Here is a 9659-nt window from a genome sequence, read left to right on the forward strand (position 1 = left end):
AAATCTGAGCAATTGTTCATTGTTCAATAATCAATGTTCTTACATTCAGATAAATAAAAATATCAACTGCCTATTTTGTTCTTACTTAGCTTTGTGTGTGAGTCCAGGCATTTGCCACTGCTCCTAAATAGCTTTTCCTGAAGTCTTCTGGTCATGAGTTAGGTTTCCTATCCAGAAGTTCATATAGTACCAGAGGTTAGCTCTCCTGTAACAACACAAGCACATTATTGAAACATCTATTTAGGGATCTGTCTTCCCTGATAGATTATAAATGCTTTGAGCTCTGGTATCATGATTTAATGATGAATCCTGCATGGTATCTGAATCCCAGAATCCTGTATGGTATCTGAAATATACTATGCTCTCAAGAAAAAACAAAGTTTGTAAATGGAACTTCCCTCGAGGAGGCAGGGTTTGAGTCAAACATGTTTCCCTTTCAAAGCCAGAGGCATGAGAATAGAGGCTCCTGGAAGACACGGTGGTAGTGGACTGGCGAAGTGGCTGTCAGTCATAGATGTGTGGCCCAAGACTCTTTTTCTCTGTGCCAACAACTGAAAAATGAGAGGGTTTTCATGGAAGATCTCTGTACTGCTAATATTTTAAGATCTCCAAGTCTTTATTGAGCACCTGGTATGTGTATAACACTATGCCAGTTACCAAGGGAGAGATGAAAAATTAAGACATCTCTATTGCCCTAAGGGAGCATAAAATCTTATGTCAAGGAAAAACAAGGCTAGCACTCATAGCCTATCTTTACAGAAACTCACAGGCATCAGTTAACACAGTTGTAAATTGTTCTGAAGAAGATAAAGGCTCAAGGAGTGAAAAGGCATGAAATAGAAACAAAAGCAACTGACCTATGTGTTTGGGCAGTGATCAGTAATAATACCAGCTAACGTGTATCTAAGGCTTCCAGTGCCAGGTACGATGCAAAATGAATCATATGAGCTGCACCTTTTGTTCATTTTATAAATGGGGAAACAGAGCTTTAGAAGAGTTTAGTGACACATTCAAGGTGACATACTAATAAGGGGTAGGATTGATATTCAAATAGTTCTCACCTGACTCCAAAGTGCATCTTCTCAACCAATCTTAGAGATTATTAGCCCAGACTTCCCTGTTTTATAATTGAGGGAGTTTATTACAGCCCTAGAGGAGGAAAGCACCCTTCCAGTAAAAACTAGACTCCTAGTCCAGTGCTCTATGTAATTGAGTAGTGTGCTTATGTTTGCTATTTTTGTAGTTTTTCTCTTTCCCCCAAAATATGTAATAGGAGAGGGGGAAGTCAGGTAAAGCGGAGAGGAGAAAAAGAGAGAATTTGCTCCTTTTGAAGATGCACAGAATCCACAGTAGTCTACCTGCCCAGACTCAATGGGATTTTATTTGTAACCTTAGTCTAGTGGGCAGCCCTGTATAGCCTCTCTTCCCATCATGGTTGTTTGAATCTTTCAGGTTAATAGCATGAATATTAAAGACTCCAGTGGGATTCTTTATCTGCAAAGGAAATTGGGATCAGGTTAAAAATCCAATTTTAATAAACTTTCCAAGCCCTGATTTAGATGATGTACTAATGGCTCTTACTGCTGAATCACCTTAAAAGTCAAATGTATTTTTAAAAGGGAAGCTTGTTGGGTATTGTTTAATTGTACATTGTACATTCCTGTCTTAATAGAAAAAGATCATCTGTAAAACTTATGAGAGCAGATAGGAAATGCCACTATCCACAGAGCCAGTTGGGTAGAGGGAAGGGCGTCGGGTTTGAAAGATAATTTTCACTCGTTTGACCAAAACAAAGAGAGCATGATTGCACTGTGTGAAAATGATATTCTCAAATAACTCCACTAATTTGATTGTGCTGAGGTCTAGAATTGTTTCTGTTTCTTTTGATTTGCTAATTAGCTACAGCAGTCTGCTAGTGAGAGAGGAAATGAGGGTCACAGTCATAAAACACGGAGGATCATTGTTCCTTCCAACTCAGCTCACCCATCTCCTGCCTCCCCCACCACCCCATCCCAACTCCCGATTTTGTCTCTGTGTATGTAACAACAATCCATCCATCTGTGACAAATGGACTGACTTTTTTTCCCCAAAAACAGGATTTTCAAGATTATCTACTTTATAACACCAACTTTGACACATCTTGGCAGATGTGGTTACAAGGTCCAGTTATGACTTTTATGATGTTTTCCTTTATGAATCCCGCTCCCTGCCTTGCCAAGTTAAAATTATATTTTATGACTGCATTAGCATACAGGTGAATATATTTTCTTCTTTATTTAAATATCTTCTTTAACCTAAAAGTTTATATTTTTCTGATTTTTAAAAGAAATTAAATCATTTTTGGGAAGCATTCAAGGCACCATAAGCTCTGGGCAATGTGCCTAAGACTTCTAATGGAGACTTTGGCCCTGTGCAGATGATACTGCAGAGGAGGAACACTTAGTTAATTTAGATAAAGTATCACAGTAAATACAATTTCAGAAAAAAGCTTATAGTCTATTGTGTTAGATAAACAACCATAGACAAATAAAATACTGCTTTTATTTGTTATCCTGTGTTAAACTGTGGTCAAAATTACACATATCAGTGCTACAAAAATTGCAGTATTGCAGGCTTGAAGGGATCCCCTTGTTCAAATTACTAGCGCCTGCTGAGTGCTGGAATACCTTCAGGGCAATGGCAAATTGTGGTACTCTCTTTGATTTTAGATTTTGGGACCAAAGCTGGCTGATCTTTTGATGAGTAGATCTTGATGATTTGCTCTTTTAGGCCTTATTCAAGGATACTGGGAACCTCACACTCTTCAGGAAGAAAAAAAAGTTTTCTCTCCTGGCAGGCCCATCAGTTCAGTTGAATCAATATGTATTAGGTACCTCCCAAACAGCAGCCTCTGTGCTAGGTACGTGGGTAGAGATTTATGAAGAAGAATGAAATTCAATCCCTTATTTAGGAGCTCACAGATGTGCATGAACAGAAAAATTACAATTCAGTCTAATCATTCTCATGAGTTCCCAGTTCTGTTTGTAATAGGAAGGTCCAAGGAGCATTTGAACTGTGACTCTCAGACCCTTACCTCCTACTCTGAACTCTCAGCTTCAGTCAGCACATGCTGTTTCTAGCAGCTGCCTTCTGTCTTGGAGTCCCCACTGAAGTCCTCTAGAGTATGTCCGTATTGTCCCTGAAAACCACTGGTGCTGGCTTTTCCTTTCAAAGCCTTGCTTTAATTCTAGATTTGAAATAGCACTAATGCCACAAGAAGTCTCTTAGACAATAGTAGAGTTCTCTTTCCATAGACTTTGGAACACTGTTCTTTTGGAAATGTTTACAATGACACTTATAAGAGCTGGCTATATACATATATATATATATATATATATATATAGTGTTTATCTATAGTTCATATATATAGTTTATATATATAGTTCATATATATAGTTTATATACATATATAAACCTGCTTTGTGGTGGAAATAAATATTTTGTAGAATGCTTTGAAGCTTAGGCAATTAGTTCTTTTTTTAAAAAAAAAAAAATTAATTTTCTTTTAAGTTCCAGGATACATGTGCAGGATGTGACGTGCAGGTTTGTCACATAGGTAAACGTGTGCCATGGTGGTTTGCTGCACCAATCGACCCGTCACCTAGGTATTAAGCCCCACATGCATTAGCTATTTTTCCTGATGTTCTCCCTCCCTCCACCCCCTTGACAGGCCGCAGTGTGTGTTGTTCCCCTCCCTGTGTCCACATGTTCTCATTGTTCAGCTTCCGCTTATAACTGAGAACATGTGACTTTTGGCTTTCTGTTCCTGTGTTAGTTTGTTGAGGATAATGGCTTCCAGCTCCAACCATGTCTTTGCAGAGGACACTGTCAGGCTCCTTTTTATGGCTGCATAGTATTCCATGGTGTATATGTACCAGCAGTTAGTTCTTAAATTAAAAAAAAAAAAAAAAAGCTTTCATATTTAAAATAATCAAGTTAGGATATTTCAATATATGCACCATAATGATTATTGTAAAGTAATTCTGTAAACTAATGAAAAATAACTCTTTTGTGCAATCTTAGAAAAATCTATTAGATGGTATGGGAAACAAGAAAGAGAAATGAAGAGGCAAATAAAAACATGACATTTATTGAGTAGCTGTATGCTGAGAGATTTGAATACTCTCCTTTCCTTTCCCCTAGTTTTACGTACAGAGAAGTAACTTCTTAAAGGTTTTATGTTCCAGCTTGCAACTAATAGTGTTGGATTTAGAAACAGGTCAAAGTCAAGTTCTATGCTTTCTTCCTGTCTCATGATAGAATTCTCTCCTTCCATTCTCTACCTGCACATATATACTTCCTAAAACTAGAAAGAGGACTCCACTATATTTTACGTCATTTCTTCAAATGAAGAAGAGATCTGAGTTCTTCACACCTTCAACATGTACTTACATTCCAGGAATTTAACTATCCATAAGGTATTTAAATCCCATATTCATGATATTTTTATAATTGCCGTGAGTCAACTAATTGACAAAGGAAAATGCTATGCTTAAAATTTCAGTTCTCAGTGTAATTATTTTTCTCTCCCCACATATAATCATCCTTTAAACATAAAAGCTGTTATAGAGATGCAGTTTCCAGCAAACTTTATCTCACGTTGAGGCCCTTGATTTTATGTGGTGTTTCAGATCAGCTTTTTTGTCGAGGGTCACACATTCATTCCAGCATCACTTAACTCTTTAGCTCTTAGTCTCCGTCCAGCACTAGAGTAGACCCTGGAGATGCATAAGCAAGCTAGAGACAGTATCCTTATTCTCATGGAGCTAAACATTAGAGAAGTATTGGTGTATTCTTTGGAGTATATAATGCCCTTTCCGGCTATGGAGTCTGCTTGTCTTTATGGATTCACCTCTTCCTGGAAGCCACTTTGAGTTGGCAGAAACACTGTGCCTGCCTCAGGAGATAGCGGGACTTATTTATTGATAAATTGGGGAAGAATGGCTATAAATGCTTCCATCAGCTCTGTCCTTCCTCTTGGGAATGAGATGCATCAGGGAGCATTTAGCCTGCGAGGCTTCTCTGCTGCTCCTCAGGGATGCTTCCCTGTAGGAGAGAGATCTACCTGGGTCTGGGGTGGCCTCTTCCTCCCTGGGTCAGTGTGCCTAGTTCTGGGGTTCAGCTAGTGGGTATCTTGGCTCTGTCACGGTTATACCCTCCATCACAGCCTCTATTGGTAATAAAGGAGATACTTAGCTCTCATCTGTCTCAGTCTTTGTTGCATTAGCAGGAAAGAGGGGTATCATTCATTGTGGCTGATTTAAAGCTGCAAAACCGATGAGCTTTCTGTATCCCTTTCTTGTCTGGCTCCTAATTCACTTATCCTTTGCCCATAATTAGCACTCATTATGCACTGTCCTGTTCTTTAATTGTTACCATGGCTATGGCTTTTTCTTGATGTTTTTGTGAGTCTATCGTGTTTGTAGCCTATGTCTTTTAGGTCCTACTTATAAGTAGAAAAAGAACAGGAAGTGAGCTCCCCCAAAATAGACATGCAGTCAACATCACAAACCCCAAGAGGACAGGTTCTGGAACCAGCAGATTCTAGCTTTGCAACATTAGCTCTATAACTTCACCCACATTACTTAACCTCAGTTTCTTCCTCTGGAAAATGGGGAAAATAATGATACCCTTCTCATATTATCACACATAATGTTCCCGACACAGAGTACACACTGAATGTATGTGTGCTGTTATTACAAAAAGGAATTAAATCAGATGGTTCTACCTTCCTCAGAAAGAATTAATACAGAAAAAAAAAGCTCCTCAACTCTCTTAAGTACTCTGAATGAATGACCTCTGTATTGCAGACTCTGTAAGGCAGCAGTCTCCAACCTTTTTAGCACCAGAGACTGGTTTCGAGGAAGACAATTTTTCCACAGACCTGGGTGGGGTGGAGGATGGTTTGGGGATTATTCAAGCTGATTACATTTACCATTATATTCTCATAAATGAGCGCACAACCTAGGTCTCTCGCATGCATGGTTCACAGTTGGGTTCTGGCTCCTATGAGAATCTAATGCCGCCGCTGACCTGACAGGAAGCAGAACTCAGGAAGGCAGTGCTGGCTTGCCTTACCTCCTGCTGTTCTGCCCAGATCCTGACAGGCCACAGACCAGTATTGGTCCACAACCCGGGGGCTGGGGACACCTGCTTTAAGGGAACAGTTCTTGAGAACAAACAACATCTGCTCCAGAGGTCACTGGTGCTTGAAAATCATAGTGAAAGAAGAATGTTGTCAAAGAACAAGATTTTGGGGTCAGATATTGCTATGTTTGAATCTCTTTCCTTCAAATCCACTTACATATCCTCCCTGAACCTCATTTTTTAAATAAAATAATACAATGATATTTACATATAATAGAATATTTTGAGATTTAGGGTAAATGTTCAGTTGAAAGTCACTAATAGTATATGGCCTATGGCATATTGTACATCAATATATTGTATTGTATATCAATATACGTTGTATTCAATATTGTTCATTATTCATTGTTCATGGTTCAATATGTATTCATATTGTACATCAATATATGTTGAATAACTGAATCCAGAGAATATTCCTTCTGCCACTGGTTTCAAATAGTGCCATTACCCAGAGCTGTGGATGTTTCCTGAGTTGACTTGTATTTACCTGCAAAGCAAGTGACCTTGAACGGGCAGAGCAAGAAGAAGAGGCCCTCAATGGAAAACCAAACAATTGGTCCATTTTTGTTTGAATGATCAAGGCTGGGAGGTGTTCCTTGTGCAGAGCACATTATTTTATTTCTGTAGTTGATAGCTGTGTCCCATTCACAGGGGTGACATGCCATTCATACTGCAGCAGTAGGAAGGTCCCCATGGTTTCTCTTTCATCATTCACTTTTGATGTCGGCAGAATAATGGCCCCCACAAAGACATACACATCTGGATCTCCAGAACCTACGAAATGTTACTTTACATGGTTTTATGGATTGATCTGTATGCTGCCAAAATTAATATGTTGAAGTTGTGGCCCACAATACCACAAAATGTGACTAAATTTGGAGATACGTGTTTTCAGAGGTAACGAAATTAAGATGAGGTTAGCTGGCGGCGGAGCAAGATGGCCGAATAGGAACAGCTCCAGTCTCCAACTCCCAGCGCGAGTGACACAGAAGACCAGTGATTTCTGCATTTTCAACTGAGGTACTGGGTTCATCTCACTGGGGAGTGCCGGACGATCGGTGCTGGTCAGCTGCTGCAGCCCGACCAGCGAGAGCTGAAGCAGGGCGAGGCATTGCCTCACCTGGGAAGCGCAAGGGGGAAGGGAATCGCTTTTCCTAGCCAGGGGAACTGAGACACACAACACCTGGAAAATCGGGTAACTCCCACCCCAATACTGCGCTTTAAGCAAACAGGCACACGAGGAGATCATATCCCACATCTGGCCGGGAGGGTCCCACACCCACGGAGCCTCCCTCATTGCTAGCACAGCAGTCTGTGATCTACCGGCAAGGCAGCAGCGAGGCTGGGGGAGGGGCGCCCGCCATTGCTGAGGCTTAAGTAGGTAAACAAAGCTGCTGGGAAGCTCGAACTGGGTGGAGCTCACAGCAGCTCAAGGAAACCTGCCTGTCTCTGTAGACTCCACCTCTGGGGACAGGGCAATAACAAACGCAGCCGAAACCTCTGCAGACGCAAACAGCTCTGTCTGACAGCTTTGAAGAGAGCAGTGGATCTCCCAACACGGAGGTTGAGATCTGAGAAGGGACAGACTCCCTGCTCAAGTGGGTCCCTGACCCCTGAGTAGCCTAACTGGGAGACATCCCCCACTAGGGGCAGTCTGACACCCCACACCTAACAGGGTGGAGTACACCCCTGAGAGGAAGCTTCCAAAGCAAGAATCAGACAGGTACACTCGCTGTTCAGAAATATTCTGTCTTCTGCAGCCTCTGCTGCTGATACCCAGGCAAACAGGATCTGGAGTGGACCTCAAGCAATCTCCAACAGACCTACAGCTGAGGGTCCTGACTGTTAGAAGGAAAACTATCAAACAGGAAGGACACCTACACCAAAACCCCATCAGTACATCACCATCATCAAAGACCAGAGGCAGATAAAACCACAAAGATGGGGAAAAAGCAGGGCAGAAAAGCTGGAAATTCAAAAAATAAGAGCGCATCTCCCCCAGCAAAGGAGCGCAGCTCATCACCAGCAACAGATCAAAGCTGGATGGAGAATGACTTTGACGAGATGAGAGAAGAAGGCTTCAGTCCATCAAATTTCTCGGAGCTAAAGGAGGAATTACGTACCCAGCGCAAAGAAACTAAAAATCTTGAAAAAAAAGTGGAAGAATTGATGGCTAGAGTAATTAATGCAGAGAAGGTCATAAACGAAATGAAAGAGATGAAAACCATGACACGAGAAATACGTGACAAATGCACAAGCTTCAGTAACCGACTCGATCAACTGGAAGAAAGAGTATCTGCGATTGAGGATCAAATGAATGAAATGAAGCGAGAAGAGAAACCAAAAGAACAAAGAAGAAAAAGAAATGAACAAAGCCTGCAAGAAGTATGGGATTATGTAAAAAGACCAAATCTACGTCTGATTGGGGTGCCTGAAAGTGAGGGGGAAAATGGAACCAAGTTGGAAAACACTCTTCAGGATATCATCCAGGAGAACTTCCCCAACCTAGTAGGGTAGGCCAACATTCAAATCCAGGAAATACAGAGAACGCCACAAAGATACTCCTCGAGAAGAGCAACTCCAAGACACATAATTGCCAGATTCGCCAAAGTTGAAATGAAGGAAAAAATCTTAAGGGCAGCCAGAGAGAAAGGTTGGGTTACCCACAAAGGGAAGCCCATCAGACTCACAGCAGATCTCTCGGCAGAAACTCTCCAAGCCAGAAGAGAGTGGGGGCCGATATTCAACATTCTTCAAGAAAAGAACTTTAAACCCAGAATTTCATATCCAGCCAAACTAAGTTTCATAAGTGAAGGAGAAATAAAATCCTTTACAGATAAGCAAATGCTTAGAGATTTTGTCACCACTAGACCTGCCTTACAAGAGACCCTGAAGGAAGCACTCAACATGGAAAGGAACAACCGGTACCAGCCATTGCAAAAACATGCCAAAATGTAAAGACCATCGAGGCTAGGAAGAAACTGCATCAACTAACGAGCAAAATAACCAGTTAATATCATAATGGCAGGATCAAGTTCACACATAACAATCTTAACCTTAAATGTAAATGGACTAAATGCTCCAATTAAAAGACACAGACTGGCAAACTGGATAAAGAGTCAAGACCCATCAGTCTGCTGTATTCAGGAGACCCATCTCACACGCAGAGACATACATAGGCTCAAAATAAAGGGATGGAGGAAGATTTACCAAGCAAATGGAGAACAAAAAAAAGCGGGGGTTGCAATACTAGTCTCTGATAAAACAGACTTTAAACCATCAAAGATCAAAAGAGACAAAGAAGGCCATTACATAATGGTAAAGGGATCAATTCAACAGGAAGAGCTAACTATCCTAAATATATATGCACCCAATACAGGAGCACCCAGATTCATCAAGCAAGTCCTTAGAGACTTACAAAGAGACTTAGACTCCCATACAATAATAATGGGAGACTTCAACACTCCACTGTC

The sequence above is a fragment of the Macaca fascicularis genome, chromosome 5 (genome assembly GCF_037993035.2).
Source record: "Macaca fascicularis isolate 582-1 chromosome 5, T2T-MFA8v1.1".
Lineage (NCBI taxonomy): Eukaryota > Metazoa > Chordata > Mammalia > Primates > Cercopithecidae > Macaca > Macaca fascicularis.